The sequence below is a fragment of the Apus apus genome, chromosome 3 (assembly GCF_020740795.1).
Source record: "Apus apus isolate bApuApu2 chromosome 3, bApuApu2.pri.cur, whole genome shotgun sequence".
Lineage (NCBI taxonomy): Eukaryota > Metazoa > Chordata > Aves > Apodiformes > Apodidae > Apus > Apus apus.
In genome coordinates, this window is record NC_067284.1 from 52,559,174 (window position 1) to 52,585,514 (window position 26,341).

General features: G+C 40.5%; 1 protein-coding gene and 1 long non-coding RNA gene across 5 annotated transcripts in view; one reads left to right on the forward strand and one right to left on the reverse strand.

The window, feature by feature from the left end:
• LOC127382099 (uncharacterized) overlaps positions 1 to 26,341 on the forward strand; it is a 426,409-nt gene that overhangs the window by 70,315 nt on the left and 329,753 nt on the right. For all 3 annotated transcript variants that reach the window (XR_007888879.1, XR_007888878.1, XR_007888877.1), the window contains exon 4: positions 22,921 to 23,006. This is a non-coding gene — a long non-coding RNA (uncharacterized LOC127382099). The remainder of the gene's footprint in view (positions 1 to 22,920; positions 23,007 to 26,341) is intronic.
• ETAA1 (ETAA1 activator of ATR kinase) overlaps positions 14,832 to 26,341 on the reverse strand; it is a 36,052-nt gene continuing 24,542 nt past the window's right edge. The window contains exons 9-12 of one of the 2 annotated variants that reach the window (XR_007888869.1): positions 25,570 to 25,658; positions 21,895 to 21,961; positions 21,063 to 21,229; positions 14,832 to 19,429 (exon numbers count right to left, since the gene is read on the reverse strand). The gene's annotated coding sequence lies outside the window, so the exon portion shown is untranslated. Of the gene's footprint in view, positions 19,430 to 19,933; positions 20,078 to 21,062; positions 21,230 to 21,894; positions 21,962 to 25,569; positions 25,659 to 26,341 lie in introns of those variants that run through there. The other variant, XR_007888870.1, reaches the window with a different exon arrangement.

A 26,341-nucleotide genomic window follows, 5' to 3' on the forward strand; every position in this document is an offset into this window, starting at 1 on the left:
TCCGAAGACTTGTGCACCTATTTTGCTTATTGAATCTAGAACTAAGAAACTGCTACTGCAAAGTTAAAGGTATGTGTCTTTGTAGGACTTAGGCATTGCTATCTTTTAGACTCTCTAACTAAGCCTTGTACAGGAGCAAGTAGTAAGGAGTCACAAGTGAATGACAAAATCAATCAAAGGCAGGCAAGAAATCCAACTTCCTTGTTTATGAGAAGTATCAGGTCTGTTTCCTCTGCATTGGCTTCATCAAAGCTCTCTGTAATCAGAAATACCTTTCTTTTTACTTCAAAGCACTTTGGGTGAAATCCTGTTGCAGCACATGGCTCTTGTCAGCTGTGAGCCTCTGAGCCCAGCTGTACTGTGCACCACACTGGAGAACAGCAGTCCTGGACCTCATGCTGCATGTGGTGACTTGGCGTAATCCTGACATGGCCCCAGTGTGCTGCCAAAACTGTGCAGCTTTACACTGGGCTGGTTTCTGAAACAGTTCTGATGCTTCTGCTGTATGCTCCATTCTGCAGAAACATCTTCTAATGTCTGGTACTCCTCCTGGTTCGAAGGGAAAATGTGAAGTGAAGGGCATCTGTGGAAGCCTCAAAACCCTCCTTTTAATAAACTACAACTTAAGGAGGAGTTACTGTAAAGAATCATAGAGTCATTTTAGTTGAAAAAGACCTTCAAGATCATCAAGTGCAACCGTTTAGCTAGCACTGCCAAGTTCACCACTAAGTCACGTTCCCTAGCGTCACATCTACACGTTTTAAACACCTCCAGACACGGTGACTCTACTTCCCTGTGCAGCCTCTTCCAGTGCCTGACAACCCTTTTGGTAAATACATTTTTCCTAGTATCTAATCTAAACCTCCTCTGGCACAACTTGAGGCTGTTTCCTCTTGTTCTGTCACTTGTTACTTGAGATAAGAGATCAGCAACCACTTCACTACAACCTCTTTTCAGGTAGTTGTAGAGAGCAATGAGGTCTCCCCTCTCCTCCTTCTCTCCAAACTAAAATAACCCAGCTCCCTCAGCTGCTTTTCGTAAGACTTGTGCTCTAGACCCTTCACCAGCTTTGTTGCTCATCTCCAGAGTGTGAGCTCTGAGCAAGCTCACCTGCATTGCTGTGTGGTTTTGGCTAAACAGACCAGTCAGACTGTTTGGGAAACGATTTGTTTTCTCTTTTTTCTTTTAAAAAGCTCTCCATCAGCAGCCCACCATGCCCAAGCACATGCAGTTGGTCATGACAGTGTTTTGACCCTACTGTGGAAAAGGCAAAGGAAAATGTGATTTGTTTTGGTAAATACTTGTTTTCAGTTTCATATGGAAATGCTGCATTTTTAACTTACTGCAGAAAAGAGACTCTTTTAAAAAGGGATGGAGAGGTTAAAATGTGAATAAAAGTTTGCAAAGGTAAATGTAAATTAAAAAAAAAAATATTAAACTGCATTTCCTTGCTCTATTTTGCTGTATCTCTAACTACTGAAAGGAGAGACAGGCAACTCTGTACAGTGGTTTATGCAGATGATACTACATATATGCATGTGGAAAAAAAATCTCTGTTCAGTTGCTGGGTAAACTTGGAGAAAGCATGTGATTTTTAGGAGGCAAAAACTAGTGGAACAGACATGACACCTGTGCAGAGAATAAAGCAGTTGTCAAGGCTTCTTGGAATCAAAATTCTGAACTTTCTTCTAACTGTTTAGGTGAAATACAAAACTGGGGTGTGTAGGCACTTGAACTGTAAGTAGACATCTTGTGTGTTTAATAACAAATGCCTAGGCTGGGATTTCTAGGGAAGTCCAGGTTTGCCAGATGCAAAACCTCAATGAAAATTCCCTTTGAGAACTATAGGGAAGGTGGGTGATAATGAGGATCAAAGCAGGGCTGTGTCTGTGGCCCCAGTGACATCGCACAATTAAAGGTAGCTGTGATACACTGGTGTATTCCACAAAAGGAAATCTTCAGCAGCCAGTCCCTTTGACAGAAGGATACGTTATTTGCCCTTAAGCTTTGTAGGGAACCCCCAGACCACGAAACACGGTGCCACATGCTTCATGCTATTTTGGGGTCCAACATTTCAGAGACTGGCTTTAAGCACAGAGGCCCCAATTATATTCTCATCCTGTTTTTCATCTGCTGGGATCTGATAGAAAGCAAAAGGGTATTTTCAAAACGTATAGGGGACATGAACTCAGAAATTTGTAATTCTTTCTCTAGAACTGAAAGTACTTCCCACAAAACTTTAAAAATATTTTATGATAAGTGTAAATGCTGCTCAGGAATGGCTAGCCTTTAAATACAACCCTCACACCACTTATTTATGTAAGACTGGGAAACCTGATTAAAAGAGTGTTAGTATTAAGAGTAAGAACAGTGTCTTGTAAAGAATATTGAGGCTGCATCATCTTCTTCTGAAACATAAATTTTCATTAAAAAATACAGTGTTTTCTTTGCGAGGAATTGTAGAGCGCTTTGAAAGGCTAATGATGTTATTGGTAGGTGATAACATTTTGCAAATGGAAGACAAGGAAGAGAAAATATAATATCCTCTAAATTTAGCATAAATTCTGTTACCTCTCTTATTGTCCCATAGGCCAATGACACAGCTTTCCTAAAGCGTCTGCTTCCTGGTTTATATGGAACAGTTCGTTCTTTCAAGAGTCCTGTATTGTTTCTATGGAGATGAGTGCAAATGCTTAGCTCTTAATGGCTATATAGGAGTTACAAGTTAAAAAAATAAAAAAGGAACATGAAGTTGGGCATCCACATACATACTTAGGTACCAGGAACTTGGAATTGGCTGGTGGATCAGCCAGTATGAAAATGTGTTCCATGGTTAGATTCAGGGAGTTGAGTGCCAGGCTTCTGTGTTTGGAAAATCTTGGCCAGGGTCTGCAAGTTATTTTCTGATTAGTTGTATTTTATCTTAATTCCTGCCTCCTATTTCCTTCTAGTTAAAAGAACTCTTGCAGTTAATCACGGCAAAGTTTTTAGACATTAGTGATGAGGAATTAGTGGTGCTGGGTCCTTACTGTAAAAAACATTTCCTGTGTTACTACACAGATAGTGTAAAAAGCAGATTAAGATTAGGAAGCATTGATATTCTTATATTGCAGAGAGGAGGCAGAGGTGCAAATAGGGTATGTGGCATTTTGTCTCTGGCAAAACTGGAAAGCGAACTCATCCTGTTTTCTTGTTTGAATATCTGTAACCCCAGAACAACTCTTCCACCTTCGACTCCCTCACAGATTTTCTTAGCATGCGGCTAGATCTTGTTTTCCCAATCACTAATGGTAATTATTAAGCAGTGTCTTGCAGGACTTGGGTGCTGGAATTATGAGATCTATTCTACATAATCTATATAATTTACTCTTGAAAGTCAGAAGGGAAAAGGAACCCCTAAGTTTTGATTAGACAGTAAATTCATTATTTCACTTTAGAGTTGCCTCCACCAGAGGACCAAGGATACTTATTTGATTCAGTAATGAGAGCTCCAAAGGGTACTAATTTAGTAAGACTATTGACTGTTCATTACTCTGATGTTGCTCAAATAGCTGAGAGCATGTGTGGTGTTTAATGTGATCTTAAACATTACTATCTACGGTAAATCAGAAACAGGGCACAAGTGCTATAGCTGCTGTTTAATGATGTATGAAAAAGCTGCCTGGTAAAGTGCACCATTAAGAAAAGCTAAAACCAGTGCTGAACAAAGACCTGATGAAATATTGATACCTTTGCAGCCAGTACAATTTCTTCTTACTTGGAAAGTGACTGAAGTCTGGTTTTCTGAATAATCACACTTAACTTGACCAAAGCAATCACATAGCTGGGAGCAAAACATTGGGGGGGGGGGGGAGAGGAGGGGTGAGGGTGAGTTGGAACCCAAGAAAAAATAATACAGTTAGTCTTCAATACATTAGTGTTTAGTTTATAATAAAGAAAACTTCCAGTTCTGCCATTATTGCCTTTGAGTGAAATACTGAACCTTGCCTGTGCCATTCCCAACTCTTTCCTCTTTTGTGGAGAAAGAATCCAATTTGGAAAAATGAATCTAGTAAGACAGTTCTTTTAAAAAGATGCACTAGGCAAAAGAACGTAAACTTCATCCCGCCTTTAAAACGTGTAAAAAGACTGATGATATTCAGGGAAGCTCTCCCAGACCAGATGCCATCATTGCCAAACCTTCTCTCAGAGGTTCTTGGGAAAAGCATCACTCACTCTGCAGCAGTCTTGCATGTGCTCAATGGGGAGGATGCGTCTCTTCTCTGCACTTGTATATCTGAGGGAACTGCTCTGTTCAGCACTGTTGTGGACACTGTTACTTAACTCCAAACCACCAATGTACATCCACGTTTGCCAGTAATTTGACATAAAGCTAATGTTTGTGCTTGAGGACCTGACCCTAGGAATGGTTGCTTTGTTTCTTTTATGCTAGGGAAGCACCTGTTTAACTCTTTGCAAGCCAGTGCTCATCATCTATGCAACTCAGGCTTTTTTAATTTTACTTTCCACTTCTCTGTTTCATTCCCTGCCCCCCTCCTCCCCCTTTCACAAAGCTTGTGCATTTGGGTGACTGACGCTGTGGTAGATCTGTGCTGTTGCACTCTTTAGCTGCTGTGACAGTCTTGTACATGGGGATATGATGGAAGTTTTATCAAGTCAGGGTCCTGTCATAATTGTCAAAGCTGGAGGGATTGCAGTACCTGTGCTTAGCAGTTAGAGCATCTCTCTCACACCAATCCCTTCTGTAGTTTGTGTTGGGGAAGACCTGAGAATTCTCCTCTCTGACTGCTGTGTGTGGGCTTTGCTGGTCCCATAGAGCCCTGTGGCTCATTCAGCCTAGAATGAAAGAAATACAAACCGGAGAAGGCACCCAGAAATGGTCAAAGCAGGGAGTTTAAAAAAACAAGACCAAAAGGAAGTGCTTTTTCACACAGCATATAATGAAATTGTCCTATCATCGACACAGGATGCTGAGGAGACCTGAAGAATAAATTGATTCAAAATAATTAAAATAATGGGATTAGGCAACTTTATTAGGAGAGGTTAATTGATCGTTATTAATGAAATAGGTGGAACCTGCAGGTCAAGAAATCCTGGAGCCATAGATTTTAGGAACCAGGACACGGACATTGTAACCAAGAAAGGATCATGCATCCCTCGCTCCATTTTTCCCCTGGGTTTCTATAACTGAAGCATTCCAGTGGCAGCTGCCAAGCGGAGTGACCTCAAGCTGAAGCAGAGCAGAGTCCCAGCAGTCACTCCAAACTTCTTAGATTGGGAGAATAAGGGCTGGTCATTGGTTATTAATGTGTAGCATGGCCTCCCTCCACTGTGTTGCTGCAAGAGGCCTTGTATAGATAGATCTGCCTAATCCAATGTACACAGTATGTACACATACGTGTATATATGCTGACTCTGGGAGATGAGCAAAAATAAAGAATCAAGGATCCTGTGTCCATGTATGCTCCAGCAGCAGTTCAAGTTATTTGGGGTTGTGGCATAACTTCTTTACAAGTGGGTATTTTAAAACCAAGTAATAAAAGAGATTTTGGACATGAGCAGTTTAGATTTTTGGTATTGTGCAAGAAAGTGCCCTGAAGAAAGACCCCGAGACAGACAATTAATTCAGATTGTAATTAAGTCACAAAGAGCAGGGGAGGGGAGGGGCAAGTCTTCAGCCTTTTCACTCTTCTCCTAAAACAAAGAAGACCTTGACAAATATATGTGTATTAGAGACTTTGGTCTGCAAATTTCTCTCTTGCTCACACCATCATAAAAGATTCAGAGGGCTGCATCTTTTTGATTACTAATTTATGCTGTTTACAGACTGGGTAAGGGGAAAAGAAGAAAAGCTCTGAAAACTCTAGGAGCTGTTCTTTGCTATTAGGAGAAACTAGCATTTGCCAGACAATGTTGTTCGGCCCAATAGGGGATTTTGTTTAGCTGGAGAGGAAGGACCAGCCTGGGAGCAGGATGTTCTCTGTTGAGGTGGGGCCCAGTTCAGCAAAGTGGGTTCTCAGGAAACAAACAGGGGACAGGAACAGTAACAATGCTGGTTTTGGGGAATGTGCACTGAGCAGGACCCAACATGAGGATGAATCCGTGACCAGAGCTATGGAGATGATGGTTTCACCCTGAATTTGGACAAGCCTTGTGTTCTTATCTTTGACCACCTTCTTCCTCTGTCCTTCCTTGGACCAACCTGAGGCTGGCCAGACACAAAACACCCCCCTTTCCCAAATAAACTAGAGCCTTGATGTCCTGCTTGTGTTTCAGATGTCACGAAGTGCTTTGTTTACTTCAGGTGTGTGCCCATGAAAGCCTGGAACCAGGGTGTTGTTTCACTCCTGCCCTGCTGTGAGGCTGCAGGTCCACTACCACTCGTCAGTTGCTCAATGCTGCTGTAATCCCTGATTTTTGTCAGTGAGAGTCAAGGTGTTCAAGGAAGGTAGGTCCAAGCCCTTCATGAAACCAGTTTGGGACCTCAGCAACTTCACTTTTTCCTTATTGCTCTTTTTCCTTTCCATTAGCCAAGCAGAAACCTGACTTTCCTCCTCCACAGTAGTGCAGTTAGCACACTGAAGGTTTACACATTATAATCCCTTTGCACCTTTTTCTTGGGTTTCTTGAACTAATTTGTTCATCTAAATATGTGAGCAAAGGTTTTCCTCCCTTGCCTTGAATGGATCCAGACACACTTAAATTAAAAAATAAGAGAAAGAAAAAAAAAAAAACAGGCATTGGGGTGCTGTCACAACTTGAGAAAAGCCAGAGGAACCAAATTAAAGCCATCACCATCCCTAATTCACACATTTGTGGGAAGGAAAATTGGAAGTTCAGCACCATGACTGAAAGGTGGAAGTCCCAGTTTGTCATCTTTTTGTCTTAAAAAATACATCTTAGTGATTTGATAGATCACAGGGATCCTTGCCTCTGAAGCAAAATAAATGGGAGATGCTCTTTTGCTGGTGATGTAAAATAAAAGCCCCAGCAAGCCACTGAGGATGCATCCTCCATTAGGCACGTAAATAGTTGCACTGAGATCACTTACTTAAGGTTGAGCATGAATGCTGGCTGAACTGGGGCTCAGACAAAGCATTACGGGGAAGGTGTTTCCATGAGAGGAGAAAAAGGTGAATAAGATCAGGGTCATACTTTAAAATATTGGTGCCTAGACATAATTTAGTGCACAGGATATAGGGTTCTGTTAGGATGTAAGTGGGCTCATCTGTTCTTTATGTCTACAGTTTTGTTCACTAGTACACACACAGTCTGCAGATGCTTTGCTTTTAAAATGTATCCCCAGATCTTTTCTCTTTAACCTGTAAGGAGTTTTGTCTCGTGACTACTGGACTTAACCAGCTTCATCAACAATTCACTTTTCTTTTTAAAAATCAAAAGAGCTTAGAGAAACATTTTATTAAAAGGCTGGTGTTGACATCTGTAGAAGGAGGGGGAGAGTAGCTGTTGTAAGGAGATCTTTTTATTTGCTTTTCTAAAAGTTTAATGGCACTCCGTAGTCAGACCTGAAAATTTGCTATGTGCCTTCAAAACATGCAAATGCCTGGACACTTGCACACATACATGCACACACAGAAATTCACCTATAATGCCAACACATGCTTCTCTAGTTCAGAATAACCTTCTTCCCTGAAGGACCACGTGCATGAAGTGCCAGTACATAACAGCTCATGTAACTGAATTTTAAACTCCTGAAAATAGCAACTTAGATTGGAAGTGCTGACACAGGCTTAGTGACAGCAGTGCCAATTTAACAGTTGTATGCACTATGGAGTGTTCTTGCAACATTCCTCATTTGAAAGACAATCTGTGCGTGGTATAGACTAGTGTGGTTAAAAAAAAAAAATAGAAACAGGGAGGGGGGAGAAAAAAACCCAACTGTGGTCTTGGCTGACAAACTCTGTCAACCAATGCAATCTGTGCTCCTGATGTTTACTGCTTGAAGCTATATAGTGTATTTAGCCAAATTTCAATTCCTGCTACAAATAAAGCTCAATTTGTGTGTGTGTGTGAGAGAGAGAGAGAGAGAGAGATGATTGCTCATTTAAATGACAACTTTATATATGATAATTACAGTCATTAATGAAGACACACTTACTTTACCATAGATTATGAGGATAAAAGAAGATCACCCAAGAATCACATTCTGGTATAGACGAGAGTCAATAAGAAAATTAGTCCAAATACTATCCGGAAAATTGTTCTTAAATAATGCCCTAAAGGTTAAACGAACAATGGGTGTATGTGCAAAGGATAAAATTTAAAAAACACACTAGAGGTCACTGTTGCTACTTGAGCAAAAGCTTTTTCTGCTTCCTTTTAGTTTAAGACACTAAAGATCAGACATTTCAGTAGGGGGGGGAAAGTACTTCTATATATTTCAAAGCCTGTACAGTTTGATATCCTGAAAAAATAAACAATATATTGATATGGAATGGATGGTTGTGCTATGATTGTGGAAATGGTATGTACTGTACGTATAAAGAACTTGAAGTCATAGGACAATAGAGTTCTATTTTGTGCAACATCTTTCATACAAATGGCATCCCCAAACACTTTATAGCTTGCAGCATTAAATAATATAGCTTTAAATTACAGAGATAAATAATCAGTAGGAGAAGAATTAAATGTTATGGGCAAGGGACAAAAGAAATGTTAGGTATCTCAAAGCTGTGCAAAGGCATAAATTGCAAATCAGAGCCAAGGATAAACGAGGAAGCCAAACAATTAAGTCTTGTAAAGCAGGAGAAAATACCTCAGTCTTCCCAAATTATTCACAAGCTGGGTATTAAAGAGGAAGCAATTGTTTTATATCATAAAAACAGTCCTATGTCTAAATGTATTTATAGATATGTGGGTGTATATGTGTAATGTGTGTGTGTAATGTGTGTGTGTATGTATATATATATAAAATATATATTTATATCTGAAGATGAAATCCCTCTGAATGCCTAAGGGTGTAGATCCTCACTATAAAAGCAGGACAAGACCATGGCATGTTGCATTTACTACTGCCTTCCACAATTTAAAAGGGCTGGATTTAGAGGAACTCCTTGATATGGAGAATAAAATCATACACTTCAATTAATGGGAATATTACCACCATAGACTTCAAAAGCAGAAGTTGAAACATTCCTGCAGATGGAGTGCTCTTCTCTGAGATCTTGGTTACCTCTTGAATGCCATTAAATTTAATCAGACAATCAGTTTCTCTAACAGCTCAAGGAATTAAGCTACCAGTGTAAATAATAAGTAGTGTGAGTGAGTGGGAAGGCAGGTAGATTAGGCAGGTAGGTAGGTATTTTTTAAGAACATTGTTCTGTGTTCAGTCTTTGAGCTCTAATTATCACTTCATCTTTCATAGCTGCCACTGAATTCGGTATGGGTTCAGGGGGTTGCTCAGGGATGGTTGCTGTATCTGAAGAGTCCTTTACCTGCTAATATCCTTAGGATCAGAATTTTCAGCTGCATGTGAGCAGTATAAGATCTTGAGCTAGAATCACAGAATTATTTTGGTTGGAAAAGAACTTTAAGATATTGAACTCAACTGCTAACCCAGCACTGCTGAGTTCACCACTAAACCGTGTTCCTAAGCACCACACCTACAAGTTTCTTGAACACCTTCAGAGATGATGACTCCACCACTTCCCTGGGCACCCTTTTGGTGAAGAATTTTTTTCTAATATCCAAACTAAACCTCCCCTGGTACAATGAGGCCATTTCCTCTTGTTCTGTCACTTGTTACTTGGGAGAAGAGATCAACGCCCACCTTGCAACAGCCTCCTTTCAGGTAGCTGTAGACAGCAATAAAGTCTCCCCTCAGCCTCCCTTTCCCAGACTGAACAACCCCAGTTCCCTCAGCTGCTCCTCGCAAGACTTGTGCTCTAGACACTTCACCAGGATACTTTTAGACCCTTCACTGAGATACTTTTTCAGCTTTCCCTCAGGTAGTCTTTTTGAAAGCCTGTGAATTCTACCCTAGTAGATCTGTTGCACCTGCAAGCATGGAACTCAAGGATTATTATCTCATATTTGCAAATTCTGTAATTTTTTTGTGCTAAGGCATGTTTTTTGCAAGTTATCTGTCTTCCTATTGTCCCTTTTGTCTGTCTGTCTGGGATTTTCAGTTATCTGGCAGTCCACTTGCTTACTACACTGTCTAGCTGTGGGACGTCTGGACAGTTGGCCACTGGCACAGGCACACAGGCCGACTCTGCATCTCCTGCCTGTTGGTGGCCTGGCATCACGCGATTCTAGGGTCTTCAGATGTTTGCAGCTCAGGATTATCCCAAAAATACAACACTGAATTACAGAACGGAGAATGTAACAGCAAGAATTTATTTCCATGTGTTCTGTAGGTATACATTATCAGTTTATAGATTTAATACAAGTCAGGGCCATGCTAAAGCCTCAGGCTGTTCTTTTTTCTCCAGAATTGTCATACTTTTTAGTATTTTTTTTCGGAGCAAGTTTCTTCTTATAAGGTTAGGCATGGCCCTTTCTTTTCATGGGACTCCACTCAGACCTGCAATGTGTTACATTTAGACATCTAAGAATGCCCTGGTACCACAGCAGCTTTACTTTTACAAAGTGGACGTTTCTTTGGGTGAGGATACATTAGCAGCTCCTGAGGGCCATTGGGCCAACAAAGTCAGTTTTCTGCAATGGTATTTGTGTGTTTGTAATTTCCCCTTTGGCTGTCTTTGGACTGAGAAATGCTCTTCATTCGAGACAAAGCAATGCTAATGAACAAAGCTGGGGTAGAAAACTGGGGAGGTCACCCAAAACAGTATGTACAAGCTAGGACATTCAGTCGTGGATGTCCAGACCAGGGCACTTCACAGAGATACTACACTTTGAGAGAGTTCTTCAAGTGGTGTTTTTGGAAATCCATCTGCTGTAGCTTCTTGTGGCTCTATGGGGGGAGGAGGGAATAAATAACTTCGGCTGGCAGAAAAGTTCAATTGTCTGCCCCTGATTTACCTGGTTGTATTGGTTTTGTGTTGGTCTTTTGACTATGTAGCACATGGTCTTCAGTACTTTTATTTGGTCTTTATTTGAACAAACTTCTTATCAAAGCCAGTAATGAAGAGAGGATCTCTAAGAATGACAGAACTTGTTGCAAGAGAAGCCCTTCCCAATTTAAGGTAAGAGTGAGGAATTCTGTGGACTGAGAAAGGCGCAATGGCAGGTCCTGCCTTTTTCTCCAAGCAAAAATGTAGGCCAAAGGATAAGATATTTTGTCATTAGCTCTCATGTCTGCTTTATCTTCTCTAAGTTTAGCAGCAAAACTCTGTCCCTCCTTCCCTTCAAGCCCCTGTTCAAATTCCATTCCTACCATGCAGCCTTCGGTGAATCTTATAACCAGAGATAGAAAATCTGATACGCTTTTTCCCTTCTGTCATTCATCTTGCATCTCTGTATATCAGCTGTGGACGTTTGGTGTGCAGACACCTTCTCCTCTTATGTGTCAAAACAAGACTGTGGTTGCCAGTGAATCACACTGCATAGCCCAGCAGCTTGGCTTGGGAATCAGCTCATGAGTGAGCCGGTGAATTCCCAGCCCTGCCACCAAGCTAGGCAGGTAATTTCCTCTTTCTGTTTTCTCTCCCATCTTATTTTTGCACTATAAATTCTTTAGTACAGGGAATATCTATTACTCTGTGAATACATAGCAGCTACTATAATAGCTGCTAGACATTACTGCAATGCATATTATAAATAACTGGAAGAAGATTCCACATTTTTAAGGACTACAGTATTTATTCCCTTGCCAACCTTTTTTTCCCTGCTTTTTTCCCCCCTTTGTCTATTCAGTGATTGCTCTCTCTGAATAAGAGCAGAATCTTACTTTCTTTATGAAGCACACAATGAAAATATGAACTCTAGGTACTGCCTCAATATTATTGAGAAACAATAAAAACTTGTCTTGGTATCTAGCAATCACTGCGTGTGTGAGAGAGAGGCAGAAAATAAAAGAATCATGTTGCATGCCCTTACTGAACAAATATTAGCTCTTCGGGGTACTGTATTATCACAAAGCACTTAAGAAATCCAAACTGTGATAACAGTGGGAAGCAAACTTGCTCAGTTCCTATCCTGTCACACAGGCTCAGCTGCTAATGTTATTTTAATCAAAGATTTGATCAACAATATTAGGCAGATAGTTAGGAGTGAAAATTAACACATACGCCTCTCTCTAGGGAAGAGACAATTATTTTTAAATTTATTTTCCCACTACCCAGAATTATTTCTTTCGAGATAAGCACAGCAGCCAAAATGTACTGTGCAGTATCTCAGAGCCAGTAGAAATAGTCCCAGTGCCAACAAACTTGTCTGAGAGTAGAGATTTGAGGTTGTTGAAGGAAAACAATTCATATCAGTTTTAGTGAAAGGAGGCAAAGGAGCTTTTCACTTCTCAGCTTCAGGCCTTGCATGAACACTGGTGGACCAAAACTTTTTCTTTTGCAGTTGGATTCATGGGGTAATTAATTAAACCTAGGTAATGGAAAATTAGAAGAGTCACTTTTGGGATAAGAAACAGTTGCTCCATTGGCCCTGTTTTCCTCTCACAGCAGGGTAACTGAAGCAAATATTCTTGTGTCCCAGTAGTGTCAAGGAGACAAGAAGTTCAGGCAGGCCCAAGGTGTGCTGTGCAGAAGCTAGCCCATGTACTGGAGGCAGCCCTTTTCCTTTCCCTCCTGTTACTCCTTCTTTCCCAGCTGACTTGGGCAGACAGTGTTGCCAGACTGTGAAGAGCGGCTGCCTGTGCCTCTTGAGAAGAGCTTCCATCACCCTGTGCCACTGCCTTGGCCAAGTGAGCGAGCTCTGGGGCAGAATACAGGGTTTCAGTTCCTCTGAATTGCCAGGGCAGAAGCCTTAAATCAGTGCAGTGTATTAAATCAGTGCAGTGTATTCACATCCAAGTAGGTAGCTTGGTCCAGAATCCACATAACAGAGCTGAAACATGATGGCACAAGACATTTAGCTGATGTCAAATTTAAATCCCTATTAAAAAGAAGTGTTCTCTAGTCTGCACCAGGCCATCCATTCTGGTAATCTCATTCCATATTTCTTTTAATGTTGAAAGAAGACGTAGATTAATGACAGAAGGAATCCCAGTAGAAGGAACGCGCTCCTTATAAGGCAGGCTTGGGGGAGAGATGGTGGAAATCGTAACATAGGACGACTTTGTTGCCAGAGAAAGTTGCATTTGTACCATTTATATTTGGAAATCCTTCACCCAGGTCAGCATAGTTCAGCCAAATTAACTCCATCTGGACAGATGGAGCTGAGGATTACCTGTCAGAAAAAGACCTAGAATGGCATATTGTAACTTACTGCCATGTTTTAAAAGCCTCTTAGAGACTGTGGCAGATTCGTCAGACAAGGGGGTTGGATGGGAGAGGTACAGCAGGGACTTCTCACACTGAAGCACGCTAGCATTGGGATGAAAAGGTCTGAACAATGCCTGTTTGTTCAGCCCTCTCTCCCAGCTAGTTCCCCCCAGCTTGTTGTTGCCTTTTAGAGAAATATGGTCCTGGTTCTTGATGGTCTTGAATTAATACACAATCTCACTAGACAAGTGAATGTTCGCTATTTGCACTGCTGTCAACACATGATGTTTAGTGAAATTCCTGTGATGATTTCTAAAGCCTCAGGCTCTGGAGTCACATGGACGTAGACTCATCCCTAGCTTGTTGTAAAAAAAACCCAAACAAACCAAACGCCAACCATAAACAAAAGCTTTGATCTTCACCAGCCTAGAAGAAAGGGACAAAAGTGCGATGCCAATTTGCCTGTTAAAAACAATGCATGGCAAATGAAAACAATGTATTTATAACAATCCCGCAATCTTAAAACTTGTCTCGTGATGTAGAAGAGAGGCTAGTTTGGTCATTTGAGAGGTTCAAAGCAGTATAAAGCCAAATCATGGTGTAGGGACATTTGTGGTATCTAGTGGACCAGTCAACTGTGGGTGTTTAAACTCTGGTTATTCTGTAGGACTGTGAATATCCATACAACCTGGCAAATTTCACAAAACAGGCATCCCCCTGCCACTCACTGGCAAAGCCTGGGCTTGTTCAAGGCCACCCGAAACATCAACAGGGAAAGGAGGGATCATTTTCCACTTTCTGTTACGCCATGATGACAGCAGTTACCTGGGAGGTGATGGATCCTCCTCCCTCTGCCTGGAGATAGAACTGCTCTCATGTTGGGATACCCCATACTCTTAGGTACAAGGTGGCATTGTCAAAACTGGTAGAGGTGCAAGATTTTGTTAAATATTCATTGGCCTGCAGAGAGAGTCAATATGACCATAATCCATAGTGGAGGAAGGGCACGTACTCTCATCTGTCTTCAGATCTCAGGAGCAAACTCAAAACTGAAGTCTTAAAGTCAAGACCTGTTTAGCTAATTAACTTATACCGGACATAAGAAACCATTGAGAGTGACTGTGAATGGACCTCCTAAGGTACCTGGTAGCCTAATATTAAAAGCATTCCCAAGTCAATATATAATTATGGTTTCTAAAGGAAAAGGAACTTAAACTGCAGGGTGTATGTCCTCAGAATATAACATGGGGGTTGAACAGGAAGAAGAAGGACATGATCATGTTGTTTTCTTGTATGGGGTGGTTAATGTAGCTTTTTTAAATGCTTTTTTTTTTCAATAACTTTTTTTTTTTTTTTTACCCCAAATGTTGATGGTAAATTATATTTTGGGTCAGAAAAAACCTTCTGTTGTCCCTATAGGAAAATGTTTTTAATTTTGATGGAGAAAGATGAAGAAGTAAAAATGCTCATTGATCAACCCAAACAGATTTTATTTTTCAATTTCCACCACAGACGTGGGAAAAAAAAAAAAAAAAAAATCAGTGATTAGTACAGCCCTAATCTGGAGATGTGTATTTTAGGAATCTCATTATGCTGAATATGTGCATTACATACGCAAAGTAAAAATCCATGCCATTATTGTGCCTGTTCAGTAGCCACTTTTCAAATTGAAATATCTCAGCCATTTTAAATGACGTTTTTATTTTTGCAAAGATGCTAAAAGCAATTTGAGGGTAATATTGACTGTTCACTTGCCAAATTCCACTGTTCCAATGAAAGCTGCTTTTGAGTTACTGTACACAAGTGCAAAAGCATCCCAAATCATTTTACATACATTACAAGCAAAACCAAAAAGAAATCACCATTTAAAAGAAAATAAAAAAAAATGTTTATAAAAGAAATGCTTGCTCCCAAGTTGGAACTGTGTGTCAGTGTAGAGCAATCTGTTAAACTTGAGTTATTAACCCCTGGAAAAAAAAAAGTTGCTCTCAGTGCAGATGCTGAGGTTCACAATTAAAGCAGAGGCATGGTGAGGAGAGGTCTCGTGCTGGTGTTTTGCATAGGGAAAGTTCTCTGAATGCCTTCAGTGGGAGAGGTAATAAATTTTGTGTCTCCTCTGTCAGTAATACTTGGTAGTTACCTGTTTAAGCTGTCTCTCTCATAATAAAAAAAAAGTAAAAATATGAAACTCCTGCATATGATTGTATACAAATGACCAGGATAGATTGTCTGTAATTTTGAAAAATCATGATCGACCCATCTTTCCAGAATTCAAGGCTACCTCCAGTTTACCTGAAGGGCTATTAATTTCTCCTCAGCGTGAATTTATGCAGCAGGATCATTCTTGGAGGGTTGAGTAAAGGCATAGATAAGTAATCTCAAAACTTTACTGAGGAGCTAAAACACATGATGGTGTTCCTATCCAAAGAAAACTATCAATCAGGATCCTATTGCAAGGATGCCTTTGACTTGAGTGGATGGTAGGTTATCCAGGTTGACCAGGCAGCAGATTGCAGCAGATACAGTCATCTCTTGGGAATTTGTTCTTCACCCACATTTTGTCCATGCAGTTGTAAAGGACTGCTGCCTTTGGGATCAAAATCTTGGGGTGTATGGTTGTGTTAAAATCAGTTGAGTTGTACTGTTGGGGTAAATCATAGGTTGTACTGTGCTAACTGCCATTAATTTACCTGTGGGCTGTGAGCCAACATCTGTTTTCTCTGCCTCAGGCTTGATTCTCATTAATACTGAGGCCTCCCTAACACCTTCTTGGCAGAGAAAAATGCCCTTGCAGGAGAATGTTATTTACACCCATTTGGTGGCCTCTTTTTTCAATTCTGACATGCTTCTCCACCTTTTCCACATGTTGCCCTGAAGAACTCGTGAGTGTTTTGCTTTTGAATCTGTGTTTTCGTTACTCTGTTGTCTGCCCTCATGCATGGAAAACAGAGATTTTATCTGCCAAAAATGAATGAGGTTTTATCGTAATGGTCCAAGCAAATGTCATGATTCAGAGTGTAAGAGGATCAACAGCATGGATGAGTTGCACAATAAGACTGTGTAAACAGAAGCCAGTACGTGAGGAGGTGCAATGGCTTCCTTTCCTTTCAAGAAAAAATGTTACCCTAACAGCAAACTGAGGCTGAATTTTCTGAACTGGGGAAAATTCCCCTTAATTTACAAGTCTGAGTAGTGTAATACAAATTTCTCCACTCTTGTCTTTTTTACCCACTTTAGGAGAGCAGAGTTGTTTCTTGGGACATCCCAAAGAGAGTTGATATACCTCTGATATTTTCCAGTATCTGCAAAAACAATTTTCTCTTTCATTTCAAAATCATAATTGAGTGCCACACCATGTGCCTTTGAGATATGAGATAGGGTAACTGTTAAGAATTTGACAACAGCCATGCAGGAAAGGAAAGTGAGTTATTTAAGTGGAGTGGCACAAGAGCCATAGTTAGTAGGTTGCACTGAGGCATTGTTCATGGGAACATAGTCTTTATTTATAAATTATAATTAAAGATCTGCTAACTGCCCAACTGAGGACACTTACTCTTCTGTGCACTTCAGTCCAAGTGCAATAAATACAGATCAAACGTTCACCATTTATATAATAACAAGGATCTGATCCAAAGCACATTTTTATTTCTACAGGGTTACCTTGGATCGCGTTGTGTTTTGTTATGTTATATATGGATGCATTGTTATTTAAAGGAAAACAAGGAGTAGAGCTGAAGACAATTGTAATTGCCAGTTGGAACTCTTGAGGCAACTGGAGACACTATCTGAAGAGTAGTACCTTAGCCAGTATCTATTAATACATTTTTTTGCACAGTTTACAGTGCCATTTGTTTTACATAGTTTTATGCTGTTTTCAGTTAGCTCTCAAATTTTGAAACAATTAAAATGGAAAATTTAAAAAAGCCTACTGTTGGGGATTCAAAACTTCTACTGACTTCAGTGGAAATTAGAGGTGCTCCTTGGCTCTGGGAACGTAGCATTTCTGTTTTGCTAGGTCATAATAAAAAAATGTATTGTGTAGCTCTTGGTGCCAGATTCCCCATTATGCTGCAGGAATGGCCCCATTGCAAAATGAAGAGCTCAGAAACCAAGAAGTGACATGGTGAGTGTGGCAGGCCTGGCCTTTACTCTTCTCCCTTCCATGTACGCATTCAGATTTCATCTTTTATTACCTAGCTGTAGACTGCTTTTGCACCAAATCCCTGCCTAATTGAGATGGGTGCTGTGTAGCCAAAAAAGCAGTTTGTTCTGAATGCTTGCCATTGATTACAGCTTTAATTTATTAAATACTGTTTGTCTTGGTATAAAATAAGTTTGGGCTTTTTTCTTTTTTTGTAATAGTCTTTTAGTCTTCCCCACAGTACCCAGTTTTGCAGAATCTGTGTGTAACAAAATCTTTGTAGGTTTTTCCTTCAGAAGTAGACCTGGAAGTATATTTCTCCCAGATTCATAGGCATGGATTTAGGCACTTAGTTTTAAGCACAAAAATCTCCTCTGTCTACCATATATGCAGAACAAGAAAGTTGATGCCTTTTGAGAGCAAGTCCAAGCAGGCAATAATTAGGTTTTAAGTGAAGTCCTTGGCATGTGCTGGTGTAGGCATCTGTCTCTCCCCCATTATCCTAGGGTTGTAAGGGACATTTGGGGACAAGAATGCCCTGGAGACACAGAGATCCAAAGTACCTAAGAGTATACTAAGGCATTTTCTCAGGGAACTAGCTAGGCTAATACCAAATACTACCTCCCAAGATGTTCTTCATCACTTATTTCCTGGAGAGGTTTGGACCACATTGTAGGTAATCCATGTCCTGTTGAACGGCAGAACTGTGGGATAGTACTTCGTGACAACCCACAAGCTGAGCTTTTTCTTGCTGGAAGTACCTCTCTCTGTCTTTACAGGCCTCACTGCAGCATCCCCAGGCTTCACATAACTACAGGGTAGAAGCACAGATCCTCCCAATACTGTTTACTGTAGTAACTGTCCTGTTTCTTCTTTTTCCTACCTGGAAACTGATTAAGCAGGATCCTGCAGGAGTTAAAAAGGAAAAAAGCCCAGGAAGATCTTTAGACTTGGAACTTCTCCACTCCTGGGGTGTGTATCACCACCCATATTATAGATGCGATGCATCTTGGGTCATTTGAGATGGCAGTGAAGTAGGTGCCTATATCTAAGCCACCCATTTGAACGTTTCATCTAGTCAGTGGTAGGAAACAGACAGCTGGAGGTCATGACTGATTTGATCTGTTTTAGATGCCTACCATAGCAGAAGATGATTCACAACCTGGGAGTATTTATTTCTGTCCTCTTGCTATGGAGGGAGCCCTGATAGCTAGCTGAGAGCTTGATGCCTGCACTTGAGTAGCTATAATTGGAGCAGACTCCTGTTCTTCCTGACTTTGGGGTACATCCATCATAGTTTTCAGCCCCTGCTCAACACAGCACCAGGGCACATGCTTTACTTTAAAATGCTGCTTCCGGGCTTTGCTGCAGGGTGGTTGGTGGCACTGGCCACCCACCTGAATGAGTGCCAGGCTGAAGCAGCTCCTTAGCATGCTTTTAATGGGATATTTACAAAGAATAGCAAAAATGTTCCACTACCTCCAGCTGTGTGCTAGGCAGCAGAAAATTCAGTGCAGATCTATTTGGTTGGATCAAAATTACAGAAGCAGGAATAAAATGGGGTGCTTAAAGCTAGATTTCTAAAGCCTTGTTTAAACCTGTGCATACAGGTCCTCATTTCCAAAGCAGGGAATGGCTGTTTCTGTTACAATTGCTACATTTTTCCTGTGTATTTGGCAAGATCCTGTTTGCATAATTTAGTTTAACTGTGTTACAGAAAGGTACTTTTTGCAACTTCGAGGGAATTTCTTGGAAAACCTCTGTACTGTCATCTGTTACCATCAACGATGGCACACAGAAAAGAAGGTTGTTTTCTTTACAAAGAGTGTCACAATTTTTTTCTTTAGATTAGATAGAAGGGAGACTTTTCATGCTGTCTGTAGTTAAACTGGACAATGTTTCTTCTGGAAAAAAATCTTCCATGTTTCACCTAGAGAGGGGGAAAAGATTTAGCTTCAGCTTTTGTATAAATATTTGCACAACTTTAATTCTGGAGTTTGTGTGTCGTCTTTAATTGCTTTAAATAATCATAATATAGAAAAGAACCACCTATTTTTTTTACAAAAAAGACTGCATGCAATTATGTGTGGAGATTGAAGTAGTGGCTTAAGCGTTCAAAGTTGGTTGAAATACAGAAGGAATGGATTTGGCTTAGCAAGTCTGAGATGAAACAGAGCTGTTTCTGGAAAGCCATTACAAGTGTCTGTCTGGAAACTGGCTATCTCTGCACCTGCCAAAGAACTGTATTAACACCAGTTTCCACTCCTTAGGAACAGAAGTAACAAATCTGGTTTTCAGAAGACCCTACCAACAGCATGTAGGAGAGCATAAAGCTACATGGACTTCAAGAAGGTAAAAGCAGGATAGAGCATTTGTGAAAAGGCCCACTGCATGGTTTTTAAAGCTTGCTGCAGGTCATGGGCTGATGTGAAAATTAAGACCATCTCCTTGAAGCTTCTGGCAGCTGCCCTGTGAGCTCCAGTTGCCACCTTGCTTAGAGACTTTGCTTCTGCACCTGCCCAAAAGTGTATTCCCAGAGAGAGCTCTGTGAGAAGGCCTGAAGACTTCACAAGCTGAGCTAGAAAAGCAAATGCAAGATCTAATAATGGTGGGAAAAAACACTTTTTCAACAGCTGAGCTGTACAGAGCACTTGCATCGACCCAGTTAGTGTCACCCTTGCTGACTTAGATGAGATGTTATACCTAGTTTTTACCCTGCTTATTTCTTCTCCCTTTGGAGGCTCAGTTCTGGTTGTTTGCATGGAGAGGTGGTTGTGATACAAGTTGTGATTGTTCAGTTTTACAGAATAGTATTTTAGTTCAGGGCTGGCCCTGCAGATTTCTTGGTACTCTTTAAGGAGTCAAGAGCTGCTTGACCACTGTCTGCTGCTCCTGTACTGACATTCACACAAATACCAAATGAAATGTGTCCAAGCCCTTAATCTGAAGATGGCTATGAATTTTAGAAGCGTCCCCCACCCTAACCCTGAGCCGACTTGAAATCCTGTGTCTGAGCAGCTAAGACTTCCTGGGTTTTGAAAACTAACTTCAGATCTGATATTTGGCCCAGCTTCTTATTGAAAATGGAAAATTGCATTTTGAGCCTCAGCCTTCCTGAAGCACAGCCTGTGCCAAACCCGATGAGCTTGAGATAAAAACAAGGATTTGCAGGACACTGTGTCCCATCTCAGGCAGAGGTCAGTGGGAGTTTCGAGTGAAGTGGGACTGGCCCCTCAAGCTGGATACTTCTTTATTTGCCTCTGAGCTCCACAACCACTGGGATTTGAGACCTATGCAGGTGTGCGTTGGGGAGCGAGCCGTTTGTTTTGCTCAGAAGAGGATATTTGTGATGAGGGAAATAACGGATTTTATGTGTTCACTTATTTTTTTCTTCCTTCTTAAGTAAAAAGGGAACCTTTAGAATGCCAAAATCTTGTCTTAATATTTCACAGGAGTAAGTATTTTATAAACGCACATTGCAAATGGCACTATAAATTCTCCACTATGGAAAATTGCTATCTGGTTTGAAACTAGGCAGGATAAATAGAACTATAAAAGGTTACCTGGAGTAAACAGATAGGGTTTCCAAAATGTACCACTTGAGATAGATTGGAGCTCATAGTAATCTGTTTTCCATGCTTAACATACACTCAGCATCAGCTGAACTCTGTAACTGAGCTGCCATCTGTATCAATCCCGTTCCTAGATGTCACGGCTCTGTTAATGAAATCTGGAAGTGAAATTGTAAATGGATTCAGTGAATGGTAGATGTCAGCCATTGCGTGATGGGCAATCATCAATCATCTACTGTCAGTTATTTCTGTCTCAGTGAGTAAGCCTTTATTTAAAGCATAAAGTAAGAATGTTGCCAGACCACAGGAACAAGCCCTGAGCTGTTTGCAGGTGCTGCTAGTCACAGCTGCCAATTAAACCCCTGACATTTCCATAATGGCCAAGAGGCAAAGCATATGCACTTGATATAAACATTTTTGTAAAAATTAATCTCAGTTTATCAATACTTGACTTTTTTTTTCTTTTTTTTCCGGGGTGACATACAACATCCTAGTTGGCTTATTGTTTGTTTGCTGTAGAAAGAGAGAAATGAGTTGGAAAGCAGCCAGGGTGTTCATTTCCCCAGGATATACGGTAGATTCCAGTGGCTTGTTTCAACCCTTAATTGGGGAGGGAAAGCACAGTAGTAAGGAATCCCACCTTCAGAAAATGTGGTGTGTGTCTCCTGCCCCCCAGCCATGTGCACATGCTCAGCTCCATTGCTTCCCATTGTGTGCTGCCCCTTAGCTCAGCAAAAATGTAATGCTTGGTCTGGCAAATGCTGTTCCTGAAGTTACCCAAACCATTGTGGTTCTTTGCTGCTGTACCAAAATTTTGCCTTACCTGGATTTTTATACAGACTTCTGGGCACATTACTTCTGGCTGGTCCTTTTCGTTACCCCTCTACTGTCTGAAAAAAAAAAAAAAAAATCCAAACCACCAAGAAACTAAAAATGTGAGGACTTTTTAATATACACATTATTTTCGTTTAGGCAGGAGAAAAAAAATAATTGTCAACTCAACTTATTAAAGGCATTCATCAGTACCACTGCAAATTTATACATGTATTTCATAAAATTGCCAGTGACGAGCTAGCTTTTTTTTTTCAGAGAAAATATTTTCATGGAAAAAAAAATTATACATTTCTACAGAAAAATAAACTGCCTCGTATTGCCACCTGACATTTATAGTTTGGAGGACATAAAACTTTTCAACTTTTCAGAGGTCCCTTTATTTTTTGCTCTCAGCTGTTTATAGTTCTTCGGGGGTACACTGATCTGTAGGTAAATACAGAAAAAGAAAGGGCTGCATTCACATTTTCAAGGAGATTTCATCACATGCTGATGGCTCTACCCCATTTTGCTGCAAAGTCTAGACAAGGCAGAACACTGAGAACTGGAGAGCACTGGGGCATTTTAAAGTTGTCTTCACCACTCTTCATGGTACTGAGGAAGACCACATAAGTCAACCAGCAATTTGAAGTGTATTTTCATGAGTTGTACTATCTGGTTGTAAAATTATGCACTATTGGATGAAATTAGTTTCTGAAACCTATAGAATTCTGTTAACGTGCTATATTTGGAGCTGTTAGAGGTCTTTCTGGCATGTGTGGATTAAATTAGATGAGATTTTTTGCCAGATTGCTTTGCTGGTGGAGGTGTTAATTGTCAGATGCAGATATACTGGTGCAACTTTTACTAGCATAGCTTATTTTAACTTCACCTAACTGAAATAAACAATCCTGCCTTAAGCCCTACCCTGACACTGGAAGTGTATCTGCACTGAGCAATTTCCTACCTGTCAATATATCTGAAGATTCTAAGTATAGATTGATCTTTGCTCAATTTTCCATTTCTTTTTTCTATGTAGGTGCCTTGTGAAGATCCACATCACTTCGTATTTCAGGGATAGATGTTTCAGATAATCAGTATCCGCTTTGAATTCAGCTAATTCAGGTAATTTTCTAACATGTTTCTTATGTTTTAAATCCATTTTTTTTCATGCCAAACTATGTGAAGTGTTTGGGATTCACAAAGACATAGTCTTGAAATTAAAAAAAATGTTAAAAACTAAGTAATGCTGCTGGATCAGTCTCTTTAGAACTTGAAGGACCAAACTAGTTTCCCTACTCAGGGTAGGTCAACTAATCCCACATATATCACCTGTTTATTTTAAACTGAATGTGTTACAAAAGGCTGGCTTAAAAAGGCTATAAAGTAAAAATCTCACAAAAGTCTTAGCATCAAATGCTTCTGTGCGGCGTATCTTTGGGACCATAAAGTATTTTTTTGGGTTGTGGATGACTCAGTATTCGTTATCACACAAGATGACCATCTAATTGGTGTACATTCATGTAAGCAGAAATAACTGCTGTGTTCAGTGATGTTGTGCTGCAGTGCTGTCGCCTCTGACCTGACTCCTCTGCACTGAGCTAAAAGGCAAAGGTGAAAGGTAGCTAATCCCCACTAGGCTCAGTTCCTGTGCTCTTGTAGGTGTTTCAGCAGCAATAACAAGATTCTCAGAGTATGTTCACATGACAATGTAGAAATGCCCAAGCTAGCAGTAAATGAACCATTGTGGATACTGGACATAGTCAAAATGAGATAGCAGAGAACACCAATAGGACTAATTTACCCTGCTTTTTGGCAGCGTTAGCTCCATATGGGCTAATTTATCCTGCCAGAAGCAGGCTCATTTATGGCTAGCTCATTTATAGCCAGTCTGGGTACCTCTTTGCTATACTGGAATTTGCAATGTAGACATAGTTTGTATTAAGGTGACAACTGTGTGATTGTATTAAGTAAAAATACAGAGGTTGGGGTTTTGAGGGCACTTAAGGGCTTCTTTCATAGGTGGCTTAAGAGTTTACCAGCTCCAGTGATCTGCTTCCCAACTTCTGTTGAAGATAACTTCCCTTGTGAATCAGCATGTAGGATCACGTGCCCACCAAGCGCGAGTTGAGTTTTCAGCACATTTTAGCTTAAATCACTGAAGAGGATGTGCTTGCATTAAGGCAATGATGAACTGAATCAGAGCAGATGTATCTATTGGTATGGCAGAAGGAGGCAGACAGCTTGGGTGATAATGCTCCATATTGCTCATTTTACAGAGACCAAAGAGAACTTTGTGCCAGGTCCCATGGAAATGTCTTCCTGCTTTAGAATGCATGGTTGGGTACCTCATTCACCTCAAATCCTTTCAAAAAACAGCAATATTTGTCTTTTTAGGGTTGTGTAGATCCAAATGTCACTACCTAGTCACCTACTGTAAAGTCCGATTCAGCAGAGGAAACTGAAGCACAAACCTACCTTTCCAGTATGACACTAGTGAGATTTCTTAGGTGCTTAAAGCTAGAAGTATTTTTAAATTAAGATTTGTTTGTTGAAGCCTTACCTCCATTTACTTCAGGGTAGTTAATATATGTTAGCATTTCTGGTGCAATGGGAGACCAGCACGTAGAGGAGGATTTGATACTCAGTAAAGCAAATGAGTACTGGTAGCCCTTCTAACTTCTCCTGTTGCAGTCACATACCATGAGCTCCAGGCTTGTCTCTTGCTTCCCTGCTTCTGGGGCTGCCCCACCATGATCTAGTGTACTGACCTTACTAGCCAAGTAATGACTTTCATGCTGCTGAATCCCATCAGGAACTTCATGTCTCTTGTGGTTGTCTTCATCCATGGCTAACTTGTATTATCATTGGCATGCTTAAAATTGTGATGTTATGTTTCAAATGTTTTAAAAGCTGAAACACACAAGCTCTTTTATTTCTCTTCTGCCTAGTAGGATTATTTCAGCTCCACACATGCAAAACCTCATATTATGCAAGAAATTAATCATATCAGGGTAAAGTAGCTACTGAAAAATTGCCAAGCACCATAAACATTGGTCAAAATGCAGGCCAACCATTTGCACAGCAAGTAATTGAAGCTAGAGGTTCATTGGAGCGACGCGTAACTTTTCATTATGAATTAGAAAGCTTTTCAAACATTAAATGATATCTGAGAAGACTGCACTACCGAAAAGGTTTCAATAAACACTGAAAAAAAAAAGTGTTAAAATATGCTGGAGAGATCAATCATGCTTTATGGTTATTTGCTCCACGTAGTTTCACACACATTCTCTGATAAACAATGTCCTACATACTCTGCCCAGACCCATTATTTTCTTCAGCACCAAAGTGTCAAGGGCCAGATCCTCACTGGGTTTAAGTCAGCAGAGCTCTGCTGAGGTTGACTGCTTGCCATTGATTTATGCCAGCTGAAGATCTGGCCTGAAGAGTGACAAAAATGTAATTTTATGTTTTATTTATGGGTGTAAAACAATAGTCCTAAAGGGAGCAGATGTTCCATGTCAAGGGGAGGTTTATGAAATGCAATTCCAGACACAAAAGCTAATCTCTGTGGTCAGGGAAGGCATGAGGCCTGTTTTACATGATGAACTTTAATTGAAATCTTGCTCTTTTGTGTTCACTTATTTCTTCTATTTGGGAGCCGACAAGCATCATTTAAATTACTTACCAGCTGCCAGACGTATTAAAAAGCAATACACGGTTGTGTTAGACACCTGGAGAAGGTTGGACAATCTTCACTTGTCTTCCCAGTACCTGCTGAAATGGTATTAATTTGGTATTACATATTTTTAATTAAGTGGTCACTTCACTAAAGAAATTCCCATCTGTTTCAGATGGAGCTGTGGGGAGAAAGATTATTCAGTTTTATGGAGGATTTTGCAATTGTAAAAAGTCTGTTTTTCTCCAATTTGGGATGAAAACCAAAGCATTTTGAAATTCTCTTAAAAAGAAAAGGGAGTGTCTGCCTCGAAGTCTCAGGGCCCAGACCTCTTATTGTCCCCAGTGCTGAAACTATTCCCTTTGTGGACCGTCTTCCCTCTGTAGATCCTAGAGCAGGAGTTCCTTGGCTGCTCTAAAGCAGCTGCCGAAAATTGAAGTTAAGGAGCTGAAAGGAAATAAGTGGTAACAGCCTGCTTGCAGGAATGCCATGGTTTTTGAAGTGATCTTCATCATGTTTTCTTTCAATGAGCTGACATTTTTACTCCCATGCTGCTGTACCCACCCTAAAAAGGAGAGAGTGTTCGGTGATACACCTTCCTGGCTTTATATGGCACAGGCACATACTGTGGTGACATCTGAGCTCTTCAGAGGAACAAAGCAATGTTCAGCTGAGCTGTGCTGATTCACATCAGATGAATTTTGGACTGAAAAGCATAAGGATGAGTTTTTCTCCCTGACCTTCTGTGTTCCTCCCCACACCCTCGCCATCAAGTACGGTA